General features: G+C 34.9%; 1 protein-coding gene and 2 pseudogenes across 1 annotated transcript in view; 1 reads left to right on the top strand and 2 right to left on the bottom strand.

Moving 5' to 3' along the window:
• Window positions 1-16,391, bottom strand: part of LOC127841510 (uncharacterized) — a 113,977-nt gene extending 97,586 nt beyond the window's left edge. Inside the window, exon 1 of the mRNA XM_052370381.1 lies at window positions 16,352-16,391. The gene's annotated coding sequence lies outside the window, so the exon portion shown is untranslated. The remainder of the gene's footprint in view (window positions 1-16,351) is intronic.
• LOC127843307 (small nucleolar RNA snR44) lies at window positions 14,990-15,163 on the top strand (annotated as a pseudogene).
• LOC127843310 (small nucleolar RNA snR44) lies at window positions 15,735-15,932 on the bottom strand (annotated as a pseudogene).
• Window positions 16,392-17,834: the final 1,443 nt, after the last annotated feature.

Genomic DNA, 17,834 nt, shown 5'->3' with positions numbered 1-17,834 from the left:
GTGTCTTTGTGTCGTTTGAACGAATCTGCACTAAAACTAAATTCACATCGTAAATCGAATACTTTCTGTCGTAACTTGGGAAAAACGAAAGTACGGTTGATATACAAATGCATAACTTTCTCTTTCCTGGTATGTATGTTGATGCTGCATTCACAAATATAAGTGTATCTTAAGTGAAAACAAAAACAATAAATAACGGTTGCGATAGACACCAATTAACTGTTAGATGACCATTAGAAAACTTTAAATGATCAACAAACATATTTGTTTTTGGTTTTATTTTTACGACAACAGGTATTATCATATAAGCATATTTAGTGTGCCTGGCAAGTAAGTTAGTTTCCTGCCCGTAAGGAATGTATTTCACACATTAACATGGTCACATAATTTTGTACAAAATAGTTTGTTGAAATGTGGTTACTGACTTATTATCTGCAACACATCTTGCTACCAGTTGTTTATAAAAAAAAATTGTTATAGTCGATATTTTACATGAATCATCCAGTCCTCTAAGCAAAAAGGATTCGTAAAACAAAATAGTGTCTTTGTGCCGTATGAACGAATCTGTACTAAACCGAGATTTACCTCATAAATCGAATAATTTCTGTCGCCAGTTGTCAAAGTACAGTTGATATTCAAATGCATTATTTTCCTCTTTCCGTGATTTTGTTTTAGTATGTTGATGCTGCATTAACAAATATAAGTGTATATAAGTGAAAACACAAACAATAAACAACGGTTGCGATAGGCACATATAAACTGTACGATGCCCATGATATCACTTTATAACATGAAACTAATAACTATGAAAGTGGCGTAAATCTAGGTTTCTATGCTACACAAAGGAACATGTAGATGTATATCTATTCACTTGATCCGCCGCGTACGTATGCGGCGGATTCACTCCGCGAAAGTACGCGAGGTTGATACAGGCTCGGCATCGTTGCGCGGAACGATGCCGAGTGTCGCGGCGATTCGCCGCGTGAACACACGATTCAGCCGCCGCGTACTAATTATCTTGCCGTGGCGAAGCCGCGGATAATGTTTGTTCCGCCTTGGCTGTACTGTATCACATACATTTTCAGCATATGTGCGAGACCATGCACGATATCCAGGAGAATGTTTTAGAGATCAAAGTAACATCCTCTTTGCCAAACATTTTTAGATTCAATTTATGATTGTCTGTAAATTACATGAATCTCTTTACTCAACGAAAGCCCTCCTTAAGGCAGAGTGTTGTTGTGTTGGAAAATATATATTGACCAATGAGAGCATCTGCTTTGAATGAGTTACAGCACTCATAGCCAGGCGATACCTGTATTATGCACCCCATATAAAATATTATTTATTAATAATTTGATGTGTGAAAAGGAATAATTTAATTAGCTAATTTTACATTGTTTAGTAATTTTATATTGTTACAACTAATCGTTTTTTGTTTGGTTAATTTCCATGGTTCATAATTGTTATTCCCAGACAAATAATTGTATTTTACAAACAAAGACCATTAATTGTAAATTGTCCATTGTACCTTAAGGCCACGACTTTTATATTTCTTGGTTTACAAAACCGCCGACCCTAATTTTTGGAAAAAGGGAAAAAAAATAAAATCGGAAAATCGTCTTTTTTTTAAATATTTTATTCCCGACCGCACTGCAAAACGAGCGAAACGAGAAAAAAAACGATCCGGTTTGAGTACGGTTGCGAATAAAATCAAGTAAGTACAATCAACGATTGGTTCACATATATTGCAGAGATCGGGATATTTTTCAATGTGACACATTATGTACCAGTCCTTTTAAGGGCACTTCTCAAAATTTATTTCGGGTAAAAATTACAGACAATAAGAAAATCAGCGTCAGTAGAATGTCGACCCCATCAAAATTTATTTCCGAGTCTGTGACGCAACTATATTGTTTAACATGTTAATTATATTAAACAAACCCGATATTATAGTAGATAAAAAAGTATTTGATAATTAGTATAAATAATCCAATAAAACACTCCCATTATTTACGATATATGTGTTTAGGAATTTTGTAAACACGTCCGCCATAGTTTATAGGAACTGTACAGAAAGTTTGGAAATCGGAACAAATCGGTATATCTCGGAAAATCATTGATAAATGTATTGGTCGTTTCAATGCTTAGGGCCGAGTAATTTCGGCAAATCGGAACTCAACTTGCGTAAAACACTAGCTCAATTAACCATTAAACTCCGCCTCCGTTCTCGGCAAAAGATTCGAAGGCGGAGCTATGCACGTGCTTTTATTAAATTGGAGGATTGCAATTGAGAAACAAACACACGATTGGTTCGGCATGTTGATTGCTAGACAAAGGAAGCCAATTTTTTCGGCGCGAAATTTGTCGCTTTATTGCTTCCGACAGAAAGGGGCTTTCCTTTGATGACGTCAAACTGTCAATTCACACAGACTGCACATTTTCGGAAGACTTTAACTGACTCCTTGTTTACAATTCCGGTAAAAAAACACTTGCTAACATTAAACTTTGGATTAAATTATCAAAATAAAGCAAAAGCGAAGTTGACAAATATGATTAAATTAATTCGCATCAGTTCAAATAAGACGTTTTGCGTTGTAAATCAACGAGTTTTCATGACAACAATAACTTTGACAAACATTACCGCGACGACGCATGGATCGATCTACCTCGATTTTTTTTCATGTACGATCTCATAAGTCGAGTAAGAGCAAACACATACCGGGTAATTTGTGTATGAGTAGTTTATCTTATATAAGATTTATGCAACGGGCATTGCATTGCGTAATGAAGCGCATCGAATTATGGAAATGAAGCGCAGTTTTTCGTTTTAATGGGAGAAGAACGCATGTCATGTAATGGAGTGTTTAAAATTGCCTGATGTTACAAAAGGTGCTTTTAGGACTCATTTCATTGGAAGATATAGATGTGTTTCATTGCATAATTTGATTTTTTTGTCTCTGTGTTAAGGTTATAAAAGATATGTTGTCTTTGTTCTGATGTTATTAGTATTAACTTTTTTTTCCGATGTTTTTTTTTTTTTTTTTTTTTTTTCGACCGCCCGATGGACCATTTTCAAAATAATTTTTGTAAACCAATAAAAAAAAAAGTCGTGGCCTAAGTATTCACCTGAGGCCAGTTGAAAACTGACCATATCTTTGAAATGTCATTTTTATCTGATTTTGAAATAGTAACCTTTGTATTTGAAGTTGAATGAAACTTTATTGTTTAATATTTACACTGTCATCTTAGGTGAGTTAAAGAAACTGATTATGTTAATTGGCATTTTTATTATATAAGTATCTTATCTTCAAAGGCACCTTAAAGAAGCCATTCATCCTCTGTTGTCAAAAAAATCCCTTTGGCAAACATGTCTATTGTGACAATAGTGTTTGTTCAATAATAATTATTGCATCTTATCTAAATTGATTTTTATCTAATATGTTTCTGGGAGGAAAGTTACTATTTAAGGACACATAAAGTCACATAGCAGCAAAAGAAATGTAGCTGCAAAAGAATAAAGTGTGACTTTAAACTGTTGTCCTCTTTTCTCTACAGGTAAGACATTTAATTGTATTTTTGTTTGTTTGAGATAAAATAATATGTTTACTATTATTTTACGGGTTGAATGATTACTTTTCTATTTGGCAATTTTAGAGTTATGCAAAGTAATTTCTGTGCATTATCTTTATATTTACAATATTTATGTGAAAGTAAACAAAATTAACAATGGGAAATATTACATTTTCACTGTTCATTAATGTAACTTTTTTTATGAATACTGTTATTAAATGTTCATTCTTAGATTTATTATTTGTATTGAAAATAAGCTACACTTTTACTTTTTGCATATCAAAAATATTACTGATATAAAATATATTAATGTAATTGTTTTATTTTAGCAAACAAATGTAGCGTCTGTTATTATTGTAGCTGTTATGATTAATATTTAGTATAAGATATTGTTTTGACAAAATTACTTTTCACAGCAAAGTGAGTTCTCTCCAAAAAAGCTTATTTTCCCCAATTATAGATTAATTATGAGAAAATGTTTAATTATTGGAATTGTAATATGTTTTGATAATTCTGTTGTATTTGTTATATGAAATAAAAAAAGAAAGAAATGTAGCTGCAAAAGAATAAAGTGTGACTTTAAACTGTTGTCCTCTTTTCTCTACAGCGTACCACTCGCACCGCATGTCTCCTAATATAGCGTATGCTTCGCGATTATAAAGCGGCATAACACCTGCAGTAAAATCATACGTGCAACTTGTGACGTAATACCCACAAGTGAGTGGTTTTGTGGAAGTTTCACTGATCCGTTGAATTTGCGAATGTAGAATTGTATATATTTGAGATAATGAACTACATGTGTCATGTATACAGAAATTGAAATGGATATTAAATTGAACTGGAATTCATCTAAGGCTTTGTTGTTGTATATTTCATTCCACGTTATTATACTGATGAATTGACAATAGGGGAACGGGACCGACTTGCAATTTTCCCGATGAAATAAACTTCAGTTAATATGATTCACGTCATTACCGCAATTGCGCATGACATGTAATCGAACGGTGTGATACATGTAACTTTAAGTCTCTTTATTTAAATTATTTGTGGTAAATTGTATTCAAATTAAACTCAAACAGTTACAACTTTGAAAGCAGTTTTATAGCCAACTTTGACCACTATGTGTGATTATGACCTCTCAGGCTCTGAGGTAGGGAGAAACGTTGTACTCACAAAATGCCAAGACCTCAAGGTTGTCATTAGTGGTAAGTTATGTTACAATATCAAGATGAACGATAAAGTTACAGCAAGAAAAAGCTTTTTATGGTAAACCGTAATCTTTGAAGTGTTTGAAATACAATGTAGATAGACAACTGTAATGTGCTACACTTTGTCTTGTGATGTTTTTGCATTTGTGCTAAGGTACTTTAAAATCCATATTTATATGGAGATGATTAAAATGAAACAGGACTCATTAGCTATTTGGTGACCAAATTTGACTTGTGACCTCTTAGTGTGCCCTTGACCTTTTTGGCTGGGTAAGCAGATTAAACATGAAATGCCTCTTTAAATTTATCTTTATACTTTTAAGTCTGACCTTTGATGTATGGAGAAAAGTTTTTTAAACTGGACTTTTTGTCTTAGGATGGAATATATTTGGAAAGACATTTAACAAGAGGTGTCAGAAGACAGCGCTCGACTATTCAAGCGCTTAACAGAATAATGTAAGCCATCATTGGGAAATTTTTCATATTCAATAAGGTCAAGGTAATATTGTCATAATCTAAGTGGAAGAGGACCATAATTGAAACATATTGATCGCTTATATTTTAAAGAAGTTGTACTTTATTTAGGATTCTGAGTTCAGGTATATTTTCCACAGTCTATTGAACATTTGTTAAGACCTAAAACAAAGTAATAAGATTTTATTTCAAGTTTGAAAGCAATAGCTTGGATGGGATGGTCCTTCAAAAATGAAATAAATAAATATTAATGGGTTTTTTACCATGTTTAAAAAAAAAATCTTTTTGGGTGTGGGGGGGGGGAATGGGGTGGGGGTGGAGAGGGGGGTATAATGTGGAGGGGGTCATTAATTAGATTATCTTTCAACAAGAGTGCCAAACTGTCACAAGATAGGCCCGTTGGAAGGTTTTGGACACCATGCTCAATGCTTGAAATGCACTAAGTGACCTCGAGACCTAGTTATTGACCCTGCATGACCCATATTTGAACTTGACCTAGAAATCATTTAGATGTAACATCTGACTCAATTTGGTGAAGATAAGATGAAAACTACTTCAATTAGAGAGCGGACACCATGCTTAATGCTTGAAATGCACTATGCGACCTTGTGACCTTGTTTTTGACCCGGCATGACCCATATTCAAACTTGACCTACATATCATCTAGACACAACTTCTGACCAAATTTGGTGAAGATCAGATGAAAACTACTTCAATTAGAGAGCGGACACCATGCTAAATGCTTAAAATGCAGTAAGTAACCTCGTGACCTAGTTTTTGACCCGGCATGACCCATATTTGAACTTGATCTACATATCATCTAGACACAACTTCTGACCAGGTTTGGTGAAGATCGAGTGAAAACTACTTCAATTAGAGAGCGGACACCATGCTTAATCCTTGAAATGCACTAAGTGACCCCATGACCTAGTTTTTGACCCAGCATGACCCATATTCGAACTTGACCTAGATATTGTCTAGACACAACTTCTGACCAAGTTTGGTGAAGATTGGATGAAGACTATTTGAATTAGAGAGCGTACACTGCTGTGGACGCCGCCCGCCAAGGGTGAAACTATAATACGTCCCTTTTTTAAAAACGGGCGCATAAAAATAAGAAGAAAAAAGGGAAAAAAATAAAATTTGGGAGGGGATTCTGGGGTGGGGGGTGGGAGATGGTTTGGGTGAAGTCCATTGTGGTTTCTCAGGTAAGTATTGTTTTGTCAAAGTTTGAATCAAATCTGATCATAAATAAAGAAGTTATGGCAATTTAAGCAAAATTTATTAATTTGACCTTGAGAGTCAAGGTCATTCAAAGGTTAAGGTCAAAGTCAACTTGCTAGGTACAGTACCCTCATGATAATAAGAAAGTATTTGAAGTTCGAAAGCAATAGCCTTGATACTTTAGAAGTAAAATGGATCTTAACACAAAATTTAACAAAATATTCAGTGACTAAGTTAAACAAGAGGGCCATGGTGGCCCTGGGTCGCTCACCTGAGTACTTTTTACGTTAAACAAAGGTTGTTAACGTTGTTTTGTGAAAAGAAAGGGTTTGTTGCTTCGGCAGATACATACATATATGCGTTATAAGTAGTTTTGTGTGTGTGTTTATGTTTTTAAAATAGACCTGTTGCAACTAAGCTATGTTTTGGATAAAAATATGAGGACAGTTATTTAACCCTTTACCACTTAGATATGTATTTTGACGCATTTGTAGTCCCTTAGAAAGTAACATTTAATTAAATACCTTTCTTACCAAATTCAAGTTTTAAAGGCTTCATTTCCAAACCTTAGACACTGATGAGCAGCAAACATCATAAAACCTGAACAGACTACAAGTTACTGGCATGCTGTCCTGGTTTTATGCAGTTTGCACATAGCCATTTTTACTTTGCTTCTGAGTGGGAACTGGTTAATAATGTGCATCAGCAAAATAAAATAGAAGTACTTTTTTCACAAATCGTTGTCCAGCTTTGAGATCATGAGATAAGCATCTCAGCATCTTTTGATGTTATAGGGGATGACTACTTACAACCTGTTTTACAAGAACAGCTTTAGATACCGAAAACAACTGTATTTTATCAATATATTTATAGTTTATGAAATAGATTTTGCATAATTAAATACAATATGTTAAATTTTTATCATATATCAAAGTCGGTTATAAAGAAGTAAAACGGGTATGAGAATATGTACTAGAAATTCTAATTGGTCTTCTTTTAAGGAAAAAAAAACACTTGACCTATCTCATAGTTACAAATGTGTGCAAATATAGAAGTAAATACACACAAGACATTGGAAAAATTATAATATCAAAACAACTATTAGTTATTTAAATGCACAAAAAATCTGTAGCATAAATACATAATTTTTGCAAAAACAACTGCCAAAACAACTTTTCTTTTTAACCAAATAGTTTGTGCTTCTTAAAAGATGTGATATAATATTGTATTTTTTTACTACCAAATTGTTAACATTTTTTACATTATAGTATTTTTAAACAACTGGAACAATTCAGTATCACCATGCAATGATATTTCCAATTGAAACAACAATAAAGCCTGTTAAAATCACAAATCTTTGATAACCACACACAAACTACTGACTTACTAAAAACTGTAGGCCTAAAACCTTTCAAATTGTAATCTTATAAATGGTGTCCATCTGACATCAAAAGGTCTTAGGAGTGCCCTGTTAATTGGGGCCAATTTCCAAGAGTGTTACACAATGGCTAATTAAAAAGTCATCAATCAACACTATTGTACTGGAAGACTGCAAGCACAGGTATAAGAGAGATTAGGATAAGGGAATGGAACGACAAATAACATTCATATGTAACAATTCTTGTTGTTTTATTGGTTTTATTTACTATGTTGAATTTCTGCAAGAGATAAAGATAACAATCTGAAGTCATGGCAATAATTTATTTGAGTAATGCAATAATTATAATTTAATATTTGGGTTGATGTTAATGTGTCTGAATCCATTATCAGTATCATCATCATCATCATAATCATCATAATCATCATTGTGCACCAACATCTTCATTACAACGAGAGTGTTAAAATGGTTTTAATATAGTCATATAAGGAAAACTGCAACATCCCTGGCGGCTTTGTTTTTCAACAAACTGTAACCATTTTAAAACTCAGCTGAGCAATCATTAGAACAAATCTTCGAACCAAGTTCCATGAAGATTGGACTATAAATGTGATTTCTAGAGCGTTTACAAGGTTTTACTATATCCATATAAGGAAAACTGCCCTGCCCCCTGTCAGCCATGTTTTTCAACGGACCGGAACCATTTTTAAATTCAGCCGAGCTATCATTAGAACAAATCTTCGGACCAAGTTCCATGAAGATTGGACTATAAATGTGATTTCTAGAGTGTTAACAAGGTTTTACTATAGCCATATAAGGAAAACTCCCCCACCCCTGATGGCCATGTTTTCAACGGACCAGAACCATTTTCAAATTCAGCTGAGATATCTTACATTCTGACAAAGTTTCATGAACATTTGATTACAAATGTGACTCATAGAGTGTTAACAAGCTTTTTTTACTATGTAAATATCAGGAAAATGACTCCCCCCCCCCCTGGCGGCCATGTTCTTTTACCGATCCGAACCATTTTCAAACTCAACTGTTGTATCCAGGAAGCAAAGGTTCTGACAAAATTTCATGAAGATTGGACCAAAATGTAACTTCTAGTGTTCACATGTTTTCACTATATACATATAGAGAAAACTGCCCTGCCCCCTGGCGGCCATGTTTTTTCACCGATCTAGACCATTTTCAAACTTGTCCGAAATATGAATAAAACCAAAGTTTTGACCAAGTTTCATGAGGATACATAAAAAAATTGTGACTTCTAGAGTGGTCACAAGGTTTCTCTATAGCCATATAAGCAAAACTGCCCCGCCCCTTGACGGCCATGTTTTTTTAACAGACCGGAACCATTTTTGAACTCAACCAACATATCATTAAGAAAAACATTTTGACAAAGTTACATGAAGATTGGGCATCAAATGTGACTTCTACAGTGTTCACAAGGTTTTTCTTTTTTTTGACCTAGTGACCTAGTTTTTGACCCAGCATGATCCAGTTTTGAACTCTGTCGAGGTATCATTGAGACAAATGTTCTGACCAAGTCTCATGAAGATCTGACAAGAAATGTGGCCTCTAGAGTGTTCACAAGGCAAAATGTTGACCACGCACGACTGACAAAAGGCGATCCCAAAAGCTCACCATGAGCCCGTTGTGCTCAGGTGAGCTCAAAAGGGCCATAATTCCGTTAAAATGCCAACAAGAGTTATGCAACTCTTCCTGTACAGTACCCTCATGATAGCGAGTGTTCCAAGTCTGAAAGCAATTATAGCTATGATACTTTATGAGTAAAATGGACCAACACACAAAACTTAACCAAATGTTTAATTATCTAAGTATGAATGGGGCCATAATTCTGTCAAAATGCCAGTCAGAGTAACATAACTTTGCCTGCACAGTCCCCATATTATATTTAGTAAGTATTGCAAGTATGAAAGCAATAGCTTTGATACTTTAGGATAAAAGTGGACCTAAACACAAAACTTAACCAATTGTTCAATTACAAAACTTAACCAAATGTTCAATTTTCTAAGTGAAAAAAGGGCCAAAATCCTTACAAAATACTTCATACAGTTGTCTTCTCTTGCTTATAGATTGGGTCATGCTGGTAAAGAAGTATGCAAAATATGAAAGCAATATGTCAAGGGACATAGAAAATATTTGAGGTGGTACGCAAACTTTAACATAGAATTATCAATAATATGCATATTCTAAGTGAAAAAAGCGCCATAATTCTTACAAAATGCTTGATACAGTTGTCTGCTCTTGTTTATAGGTTGGGTTCATGTTGTTAAAGAAGTCTGCAAAATATGAAAGCAATATGTCAAGGGACATAGAAAATACTTGAGGTGGTACACAAACTTTTACACTGTCCAACGCAGACGCCGGGGTGAGAAGGATAGCTCCACTATAATATATATATATATATATATATATATATATATATATATATATATATATATATATATATATATATATATATATATATATATATATTTATTTTTATATATATTCGAGCTAAAAATCCACAAATATATGGCAAAGTTATAGAAATAGGAATTTTCAAGCTTTTTGATGTCCAAAATTGACTTTTGACCTTTCAGTCTGACCTCAAGGGAGGGAGATGGTTATTACAAGTTATTGTTTAAGATGCACATTCTTAAGTTTCATAAATGTGGCCTCTTAATTAAGAGCAAAGTTTTTCATTAAGGTTCAACCTTTGGGCAATAACCGAAAGTTAAAGAAGTAATTTTCAGCAAAAAAACAACACTGATTTGTTTTAATAGTCAGTAGTCTCATTCACAGGTATTGGGCGCGTGGCCAAGTCATTGTGACAAAAAATAAAAAAAATAAAAATCTGATATAATATATATATACATACATGCCATACGTCCTGATCTCGGCGGGACAGTCCCGCTTTTGGGCCCTTTGTCCCGCCGTCCCAATATGAGACGATTTGTCCCGACATTCGTAAAAAACGATGTAAGGTCTATAGGTTCCCAATAAAATTCGCTATTCAAGCTCTGTTTCGCTAACACTTACCCCCGCTAATCCCTTTATTGCCCCCAATTAACAATCCGATTCTACTTATCGTGTGTACCAGTGTTGTTTATGACACCTTATCAGCGATTTATCGGCTAATTATTGATTTCATCAGGCATTCACACCATGGTGGTCGCTTATTGCTATCGATAGTTGTATTATAATGAAATAAATGTTGAAAATGTGTTTATTTTTGTATTTGTTTGAAACGGTTTACAAAACAATTGTTTTGTAAAATTAACTCTACGTCATTAATGAGCCTTTTACATTCAATGTTTAGTTCATAAATAGCGGGATAATCCGAATGTGCAATATACCAAAATCGCAACAAACAGTCCAATAAGTGAAACCCATCCTGTCTAGTGTAATTGGGTGTTAAATTGTAATAAAAACAACGAGGTGCTATGCATGACAGTTTGACCCTACTCCAATTAAGTTAAAAACCACGAGGTGCTATGCATGACAGTTTGACCCTACTCCAATTAAGCCGCGACAATTGACAAGTAACAAACTGCGCATGGATACATGCTTAAAAAAACATCGCAACAAACAGTAAAAGTGGTACCCATCTTGTCTTGTGTTATTGTAATAAAAACAAAGTGTTGTTATTCATGACAGTTTGACACTACCCCAATACAGCGCCTGACAATTCACAATTCAGTTTAATCTGTGTATATAAGAAGAAAACTAAATATGATTATTAACATTAGAGAAAAATAATTCGAGTAAAGCATCCATAGACTTCTTTTGTCCTTTTGTTTTTGTTGGTGTAAAAACGGTTGAGGCGTTGTTGAGAGTTAAAATGAACACAAAGACGGTTTGCTTCCACCAAAAACCTATATATATATATATATATACAAGGTAGGTATCTCTTGACAAAGGAAAATCACCTACATCAACATTTTTAAACCATTAAGTGCCTAAATGGCAGTCGATTTTCGTAAACTATGTACCATTTTATTGGGAAAGGTTGCCTCATGATGAAAAATGACCCAAAACGGCTACTTGCCAACATAAACTACAAGAAAACACTTCTCGAAGTCGAAGAAATGCTAGGTCGGCTCCGATCTGACCGAACGTTCAGTGCCGATTAAACAAGAGGAAAACTATCGAAATATGCTAGCTACCGAACATAATCCGCATTATTACAATAAACAAATACGAGTTTATCATTTTACAACACAGATTTGTCTTTTTGTTCACACCAAACACTAATATAATCGTTATCTTTGAATGTTTATGTCAATCATGTACAATGATCAGGGTCATGGCAGGCTCTTGCAAAACGTCCTTCACCTTATGCTATTTATTCAACGATAAAGTGTCTGATCGACATGGAGCTCAGGACTCGTAATTCCCGATTTACAACGATTCCAACGGTATAACGCAAACAAAAGGACGAATCTGTGTTGTAATTTGATAAACTAGTATTTTTTTTATTGCATTAATGCGCATTATGTTCGGTAGCTGGGGTATTTCGATAGTTTTACTCTTGTGAAATCGGCACTGAACGTTCGGTCAGATCAGTTTTTTGTTCCCCTCAGCTGGTAAATTTTCCCCTAGATTTCATTTTCCCCTAAAAAAAAAAAATTTTTTTTTTTTTTTTTAAACCTTTAAATATATTAGTTAACCTGGTCCAGTGTAGAAAAAAGAAAAATATTGCATAATTTAATTTTCTGTTTCCTTGAATTTGTTTTAAAAACAGTAAAATATGCTTAATTGATTATTTAAGACTTTCCTTATTTTCCCCCCAAATCCGGCGTTTCGTGTGATTTTTTCCCCCAAAATCCGGCTTTACGCGCAATTTTTTTCCCCTTAAAAAAGGCCAGGCCCTTTCCCCAAAATCAGATAAAAACCCCTGCTTAATGGTTTAAAAATATTGATGTAGGTGATTTTCCTGTGTCAAGAGAAACCTGCCTTGTATATATATATTATATCAGAATTTTTTATTTTCTTTTGGTCAAAATGACTTGGCCACGTGCCCAATACCTGTGGTCTCATTGCGAGCTTGGGGCCAGGAATTTCCTCCACCTACTTTGCCTATAATCACTGGTTACTTGACAATCGAAAAAAAAATAGCCAAACAAATATCTAAAGATCTGTAAACACTGCCCAAACCTATTATGCTATCAGGGCCGTTTTTGGGGCCGATGCCCACTTAAAATAGTATTCTTTTTTCCCCTATTTCAGATTTTTTTTACTTTTATACCTATGTTGCCAGCTAACCCTGTGCTATTGTAACCGGACCGGGGGAAATCTATGCCCTTGTTATTAATGGCATAACATAACTCGCTTTCTGCGTTTACTCTTTTATTCATTTATAGTTCACATAATTTTCGACAAATTCCATCTTCCTATATTGCATTCTTAAGCATTCCTTCTTAACTCTATTACATTGTTATCAGATCTTATTTAACAAATTCCATCCTCCTATTTCCAACTGTCCTTCTCTAACTTGTAACTCACTTTCTAACTTTTTCTTACTGACCTCCACTTCCTTCCTTCATAAAACTAACTTGTCACTCTATTGAAACCCTTATATCCTTAGAACCAAGTCACACCCACACATCTCACTGACCAATCCTATCTATCTCTCATCCAACATACAGTACCTTACTTCCTTACTTCTATAAGACTGTAATTAATTAGCACCTAGTCTAAGAATCTAAGTCACAGTCATTATTTATAGCTAGAGCTGATAAGCATACAGTCAGCATACAGTCTGCACCTTGAGTGTGAATTCAACATGAGAAGACTTCCAAGACTGTAACTAATACAATGTAATCAATATCAAGTTAAACATGTGGTTCCAAGCAACCTTCTACTGCAATTCAGTAGACAAAGAAATCATATTCAAACATATTCACAGAAATCAATTCAATATCTTTGAAACTGTAACTATTGTATTGTATGAATTTATAATGTACACAATCAAAAATCAAATAATAATATAATAATATTTGTAACTCTGTGACACTATTAACCTTTGATTTAATGTATATTTATGTAAATTACATTAAAATATAGCAATTTTAAGTGTTGAATGGTTGGTGAAAAGATCTACTAAAATTCCCCTTTTCGCCCAAAATAACGCGAAATTTCCCCCTCTAAGGGCCCCAATCCCCCAAAGTGTAGCAAGGGCCCTGGATATGCATATAAAAACAACAACAAGTTCCATACAAAGGTAGAAAGAACCCTCAAACAACTAACATTGGTGTAAAAACTTTAAAATACAGACATTCTGCAACACATTTCATTACATGGATGCTAAGTCAGATTGGATTCATTTGATTTGCGTTAATTTGCATACAATCTGCAGCTGGTGTCATCATATCCCAAAATACAACTGTGTTTACAAACCACTTGCGGACCACATGTCTTCGTCATCTTCAAAATGAATTTGGCCTTTGACATGTTCATACTTGTAAAGTTATTTAATATTCAAACTTTTTAGTGAAAAACAAAAACGTCATGTTTTTGATGCTGCTTGAAGTGTCAAGCGCATCCCACTTTTCTTGTAAACATTGGGATATTGTCGGGGGAAATTCTAATGGAATATATATTGTCTCAAAAAAATAAAAACAACCATTTTTAATCTTTTTAAAACAATGTTACCAGACCAAATCTAGCGTTGAACTTGAAATTCTGGCTATTGCTATAAGCAATACTGATTTTTTATGGGTTTACTTTATATTACAAAGTATTTTTTAATTCTGAGCATTAACGGATCTTCACTATTGTGCACACCCAGTAGCTAGGGGGACCGGTAGCTAGGGTGCTCCTTAAACTCACTTAAAGTATGAAAGTATAAGGATATTGTTCTCCAACCCTCCAATACATGATGCTAGTTAGAGATAAGCTATGAAAATGGCTCAAAAATAACAACATTTAGGTCATGCTCAATGCTTTTTAAGTGTTTAATACAAGCTGCATTGAGTATACATGTATAGGCATATGCTGAAAGAACTTAGAAGCCATCGCCCGGTCATACTAAATACCACTAACTATGGTGTACGAACTGGTCCAAAACTACTCTAAACTGTCCGGGACAGTTTATAAACCGTCCCGGACGGTTTCTAAACTGTCCCGGACTGTTAACTAAACTGTCCCGGACAGTTTGCAAACTGTCCGGGACGGTTTAGGAAAGTTTTGGACCGTTCGTGCGCATAAACAGTCCGGGACGGTTTAAACTGTCCGGGACAGTTTAGTAAACTGTCTGGGACGGTTTAAACTGTCCGATACGGTATTATTTATATCAGCCAATCAGAACACTCCTTACAATAATGCTTTTCTTTAGAAGTCGTAATGTAATATCGTTGTCATCTCGAGCGACGCTATTTTTCTCGGACAAAACATGATTTTAAAAATATTTAATCAATAATTGCTGCCAAAAACGCCAGAGTTAAAAATGAATATTTTAAGTACTCGAAATAAATGTATTTGCCCACAAAGTATTTCTGACATTGGTAACGAACTTCTTCTTTTACAGTCGCTGCCCTGAAAATGTCGAGTAGGTGTAAACTCGGGATATGATGTGGTCATTCTGTTCACATTTCTAGCCAGAGCATCCAATCTTGTCAGTGAAGAATTAATCACCTCAAGGGACCTATTTGTCTCTAAAATTCTTGTAATGGAATTAAACACATCCCGACAAGTCTCTAAAAACCGATCTCTGTCCATATTCGCGTAACAATGATAAATTATCGAACAATCACTCGAGTAAACGTTTTTAAAAAGGAAATTCTCACTTTCGAAATGGCACACAAATGCGAAGTGTTACGAGTGTTCTGATTGATTGATTGACTCCTCTTAAGAACCAATGCCGTACTAAAATTTATGCCTGTAAACCGTCCGGGACAGTTTAGGAAACCGTCCCGGACAGTTTCCAGGAAACCGTCCCGGACAGTTTCCTAAACTGTCCCGGACGGTTTGTAATCCACAAAATAAATCGCCCGGTACAGTTTACAGACGCACGAGCGGTTCAAAAGTAAGAAACTGTCCGGGACAGTTTAGTAAACTGTCCGGGACAGTTTACAAACCGTCCCGGACGGTTTATAAACCGTCCCGGACAGTTTAGAATAGTTTTGGACCAGTTCGTACACCATAACTAACTGACTAAGGAGTAAGGACCGACTTGCATATTGTAATGTTGCGAAAACTTTACAATTTATATACAATAAGCATAAGTAAGTTATAATAAGTTATGATGTGTAACGAAGGAAATAACAAAAAGCCCCACCAATTTATCAAGAGTTCCCTTTCAATTATTACAGCTTGTTATCGAAAACGAAAGTAGCCTTCGAAATTAGCAGGATCATACAAATAAATTTGTGAAGCAAAAGCGGAAAGTGGCGTTGTCAAAATTGAAAAATCTGAAGAAAGTAATAAATACACTACACTTATTCAAAACATTGACATAATCTATTAAGCCAACGAAAATATTTACCACTTAATAAAATGAACTTTCGATTTCAGCTCCTCCTTCCCATTCGGTACCCCTCGCAGATTATCTTAACTTATCCGATGTTTGACGGAAAGGGCCGAGAATGTGCGATTGCCTCCTTCCATTATCTTGCCATTCTATACATAGATGGTGACGTCACTACGTTATTGTCAGTAAGACCGGTGTGACACAATGTTATCTTGCGGTTTGTGGTCGTTGATTACGCGTTAATGACGTCATAGGTTAAACTTCACCATTCGCAGAATGGTACCCGGCTGCGAAAAAAAACAACATATTTTCTAAAGACATTTAATAAATACTTTTTACAACCATTTTTTTTTGTTTCCATCAACACTGACAAATATTTTAGGATACCATTAACATTTAAATATTAAAAAAGTCAATCTCCCTTGGCAAAAAAAGGGATATCATCTTTAAGATGTCCTGTGTTGAAAACAAATGAAAAATTGCCCGACAGTAAGACACTTAGTTCATACAGTCACACCACAAACAAATAATTTAAAAATTAATACACCAATAACCGATTTAAAACAGTCAATCGAAACCATATCCGTTTTATGGCGCAAAAACGTCACACATAACCCAGATGTTTTCACAAAACATTTCAGTGTTTTAGTAAGTGGGATGTTCCAATCAAACTGAGTTCCCGCACGGCACATATTTGAAAAAGACACCTCAACCAGTACATAATTCTACTTACTATCATAATGACATTGTTTACTGCCATGACACCGACGCGGTCGGTGAATTCATTTAATGTTTCTGCAATAACCTCTGTTAGTATGCTTCGAATATGTCCATATTCTGTATTCTTCTTTAACCCCCTTTGTAGAGGAACCAAACAGTCGTTTGTAGACAGTCAATAATCCAACACCGAATATGAACAATCTATATTACACATTTACACTGTTCACACCTTAAAATCGCACACAGTTCAATAAACACTATTGCCTGTTTAATTAAGACCTATGTCCTTTGTTAGTTTTGTGTGTGTTTGGTACGGGGTGGTCGCTGCCTTGCTTCGGTTACTAAGAGCAACTGACGTGTCCTGTCCAGCCCATACAACAAACGTCCACAATGCTTCTCAAACTCGTGATATTCTGTAGACAATTGGGTTTTCAGGAAAGTCTTTAAAGTTTGCCAAATGTTGATGAGTATGTAGAGCTGATCGTCTATAGGTAAAGTATTGAATGAAGTATCTGTTATCTGCTCCCACTGTCGTTCTGACTGTCTGACACTATGAAGGTCACTACACTTTAGCACAAAATGTTCTGCGGTGTCGTTTTCTTTACCACACATCTGACGTGTTGGGTTAATATCAAACTGATTAAATTTCTTACGTTTTGTTTGAAGCATGTATAAAACGTCCCTGTGAGTAACCGTGCCTTTGTTTTTAACCGTTCTGACTCCCTGGCAGTGTATTCCAACGAGAGTAAAGGAAGAATCTTGCCTGGAACGTCTTATC

This window comes from Dreissena polymorpha, chromosome 8 (assembly GCF_020536995.1).
Source record: "Dreissena polymorpha isolate Duluth1 chromosome 8, UMN_Dpol_1.0, whole genome shotgun sequence".
Taxonomy (NCBI): Eukaryota; Metazoa; Mollusca; class Bivalvia; order Myida; family Dreissenidae; genus Dreissena; species Dreissena polymorpha.
This window is presented reverse-complemented; position numbering and strand designations above follow the sequence as displayed.